Source organism: Coffea eugenioides, chromosome 3 (assembly GCF_003713205.1).
Source record: "Coffea eugenioides isolate CCC68of chromosome 3, Ceug_1.0, whole genome shotgun sequence".
Classification (NCBI taxonomy): Eukaryota; Viridiplantae; Streptophyta; class Magnoliopsida; order Gentianales; family Rubiaceae; genus Coffea; species Coffea eugenioides.
In genome coordinates, this window is record NC_040037.1 from 31,779,941 (window position 1) to 31,784,448 (window position 4,508).

At 31.8% G+C, this 4,508-nt stretch overlaps 1 long non-coding RNA gene across 1 annotated transcript; it reads right to left on the reverse strand.

The window, feature by feature from the left end:
• Positions 1-1,548: 1,548 nt before the first annotated feature.
• LOC113766934 lies at positions 1,549-3,501 on the reverse strand. Its single transcript, XR_003467824.1, has 3 exons — positions 3,051-3,501; positions 2,068-2,143; positions 1,549-1,752 (listed from the first exon to the last, which is right to left on the reverse strand). It is a non-coding gene; the product is annotated as an uncharacterized LOC113766934 (long non-coding RNA).
• Positions 3,502-4,508: the final 1,007 nt, after the last annotated feature.

Consider the following 4,508-nt stretch of genomic DNA (forward strand, 5'->3'; position numbering starts at 1 on the left):
TAATTTTTAAAGGAATTCAATTCTTCCATTTTAACTTAAAACACACCAAAAATTTACTCTAAATCCTAACTAAAAATAGGCAAAATAAATGCTAATCAAACTGATCGTGAAGTTGAACTAAAGCTAAATCTATAACAAGAAGAAGCATTTTAGAAAATAGTTCAAAAGGCAAACACTGGAATAGGTAATATATTTTTCATTGATGGACCCGGAGGAGTCGAAAAGAACATTCTTGTACATACATTATTATCTCATCCAAGATTAAAAAAAAAATGATTGTACTTATCACTGAAATATTTGGACTGGCAACAGCTCTAATGCTTGATAGAAGAACTGCACTACACGCTTATACTTTAAAAGACCACATAACCTAACTGAAAGCAGTCTTTATTCCATATTAAAATAAAGTGGTAATGCAAAATTACTTAAACAATCAAAATCAATAGTTTGGGATGAAGCTCTAACAGCCAAAAGATTTGTTATTGACACTTGAAAGATCACTAAAAGACATAATGAATAATGAAAAAGATTTTGGAGGGAAAGTTGATGTCTTTGAGGTGATTTTTGGCAAGCTCTACCAGCTATTCCTCGAGTTAGAAGGGAAAAAACTGTCATCACAAGTTTTGTCATGTCAACCTTATTGATTAAAATGGAAAAGGTGAATCTAACAAGAAATATGTATGCAAGAGGTGACTCAAATTTTAGTGACTTTTTATTATAGGTTGGAAATAGAGAAAAATTAATTAAAGAGGATGACATGATTGAAATACCAACGAAAATGCTGATTAAATATAAAAAATGGAGAAGCTTTTGAAGAAGAACTAATGACAGTATTTATCTGTCACTAAAACAAAATGCATGCTTCGTTGAATATATGACAAAACTATGCAATACATGCTGCAAAGGTTGAGACAGTCGGCATTCTAAATGAAACGATAATTAGAGAGTTTCCTAGAGAAGAAAGAACTTTCAAAAGTTTTTGATGGAGGAGTTGACTACACCAATAGCAATTATCAAAAAAAAAATTTTTGAACTCTCTTACTCCGAATGGGATTATCACCATACAAGTTAGTGTTCAATAAAGTTTATCCAATCATGTTATTGAGAAATTTGGACCCTCAAATGGGTTGTGTAACGGTACAAGAATGATATGCAAAAGATTCAAAGACAATTTAGTTCACAGAAAAATTGTGATAGGAGACTACAACATGAAACAGGTATGCCTATCATCAATTTGTACGGTTATATATTTTATTCAATGAACCAAAAAGTATCAATCATGAAACAGGTATTATAACCACAAATTCCTCTATCTCTAGCAGAAAATAAAGGTTACCAATTTCAATTCAAGAGAGGGCAATACCCAATTTGATTGTGCTTTGTAATGACGATTAATAAGGTACTACGAGGAGATCACCGCGCAAATGCGCGGTGGATAGTTCTGAAATTTATGTGCCCAGTTATGCCCTGTTTGCAAAATGCCTGCATCGCAACTAAGGCTCAAAAAATGGGAAAATATGTCATTGAAAAGTACAATAATATACACAATAAATATAGATTGTTCATAGTCAAGGAATTCATAATAAATAGATAAAACAATAAAATTAGTCTTGTAGAATCTCGAAACATGAACTTGAACTTCCATGATTCCGATAAATGCATATTTTAACTTAACCAAAAACAAAAACTTTCTGTAGTTCGTACTCGCCCTAGAAGTGTAATGAGTAATTTCGAAAGAAACTGCTGAAGAACCTGCCATGTATTATAACAAAAAAGAAAGTAAGATATAATCCATCGAAATTAGTTTACTGCTGTAAACCAAGTTAAAAATAAATCAAGGGACTTGAATAATGCCAACAAGGACAGGACAAATTCAACAAACATTTGCACTTTTGGTTACTAATACTTTCATAAAAAATTTGTTACCCCTTGTATTTTTTAACCCATTTCACAAGCAAGAAACTTTTCTTTTTTCTTTTTTTTTGGTACAGTAGTTGTCAAAGTCAAGAAATGAAAAAATTCTTATAGGTAAGCTAAAGTGTCTTGCTTGGTAACTCGAGTTCTCACCAAAGTGAAACTATTAGATGTGCCAGATCCTTGGAGATGGTATGCAAGTAAACTTTTCCACAACTTGATCATGCAGCTGCGCAATTTACACAAAATGCCAATGGAAGATAAGGTGAAAAAGGAAATAAAATCATGCAAACAAATAGGCCAAGAAAATCCTAAAATGTAAAAATGAAGCAGAAACTTCTCCAGAGACGATATCTTTATATTCTAATGACATGCTCCAATCCAAAATCCAAAATATATGCAACTCTAAATAATGTCATGTAATTCAACTTTTATTCCCAATAAAGTTCATATTACTCTAGCATCAAGAATCTATAAAAATTTTCTGGTGTAAAGAAAAACAGTGAAGGCAATATTCATCTAAAAAATTGGTATTCAATTATGTTTCAAGATTGCTCCTGTTGAATATTCGCAGGGTTCACATGGATTGTTGAGTTTTTGCAACAACTTGTTTAATCAAACTTTTGATATCTATTCTATTCCCATAGAAAGAAAACACAAGCACATGTGACCATTAAAAATCCCTAAAATGGAACACAAAACTCTAAATATATAGGGAAGGCAAATAACAAAAAAGTTTCTATGAGTTGCTCTCCAATTTTTCGTTTTTTGTAAAATCTCAAAATTAGTCCAACGTTGGTCATAAAGTTTTGCTAATCTCAATATTATTAAGAACACAGGTTTCAAAGCAGATTCATCAAGTTCACTATTCCCTTATATGTCACAGTCAGCATTAGTTTGTTAATCATTGTTAATTGGGACATACTTCACACACTTCACATGGTTTGAAATTAACTACTTCAACTGTTAACAGCCTGAGGTTTTAAGCCAAGCATTGAATAAGTTCTATAGATAGCATGCTTAGCAAAGCAATAATGACATTTCAAACTTTAATCAAACGATATTGATCCCAATCCAAAAAAATAAAAGAAAATTACCTACGAAAAACCTATGAAATACGTAAAAAAGAAAATTACCTATGAAATAGCAAAGCAACCGTATTGTCAATTCTCAAAAGAGCTGCAGAGTACAACAATCATTATTAACTTCAATTAACTTCAAAGTCTTGAAAAAAAAGAAACACAGCCTCTGAAGATCTTTATCACAGTAAAGGTGAGTAAAAAGACAGTCTACCGTAGCACAAAAAGATAAGAATTAGTTTCTTCATCTCAATTATAACTAAGAAAGCACTTGTTCACTACACTATTACCTCATACGTTAAACCTTACACATTAACAAGCACAAATTGGAAACAGTGACAGATTTTCAAATGCATCAGTGACATCTAATGTATCAGATGAATTCATATACGGTATTCAGCAAGCAAAGATAACACCATCTGTCAAATGCCACCCACAATTTGAACATCAGATGAACATTCAACGCATGAATCTTACAATAAATGTCATCAAGTAGACAAATGCAGTGTAAAATAGAGAAGTGATGTCAGAAACAAACTACTGATACCCATTCCATTCAGCATTTAAAGGCATGCCTAGGGCTGGAGGAAATATCATTGATGCTGAAGACCAGGGTGAGGCACTTGTCTGAGTAGCACCATGCAATAGAGCAGATCCACCAGTAACAAAACCCAAAGTATGGTCATTTCCTGCTACAAAAGTAGGATCAGGGTTAGATGTACCCCAACAATAACATATTCATATAAAGAAAAGAACCTTTAAAGTTGCTTAGAAGAAAGAAGATTTCACAAAAAAAATGGCGATAACAGAAACAAAAGGAGAAATCTATTGAGAGAGCATAAAAGCAAGTCTTACCAACATAAATCAAACAATAAAAATAAATGTCACCGATGAAATTTCCCCAAAGGGAACAAAATACTGTATATATATGTGGAAGCAAATTCTAGAGAAGTTTCTATGCATTATTTTCCAATTTTTCTTTTTTTCTAAAAATGTAAAATTGGGTCCAACATCAAAGGTCAATGTTGTGAAGCACAGGGATACTATTTTCTGAACATATTTTTTCCAGCCAAAGATCTTGCCAAGTTTTTTTAGTAATTTAAAAGAGGAAAGATGGTATCTTCATAGTAGATTACATGGATTTTGCTTTTTAAACTCTATTTATCTAATTCATATTACTATATATCTCATGAATCATGAGCTGACGAAAACATCTTCAAGCAAGTCAGTCATAATAATGATTTCACTTTGCAAGTCAAAACCACAAAACCAGAAAAATCGACTATGAAATAAAGATTTCATCATACAGCTTCCAAAATCTTGACATTACCAAGAATACCAAGTAGTTTAAATAACAAATTCATCATGTTCACCAGCCAAGGGAAAAAATAAAGATAGAGAAGAAAAAGATACTCGTATCTAATTTACTTTGACAAACACAATAAAACCTAAAACACAAAACACTGGAAGAAAGTTGCTCATTCTTCCAATCACTTTTACCTTTATCCTTTCTCT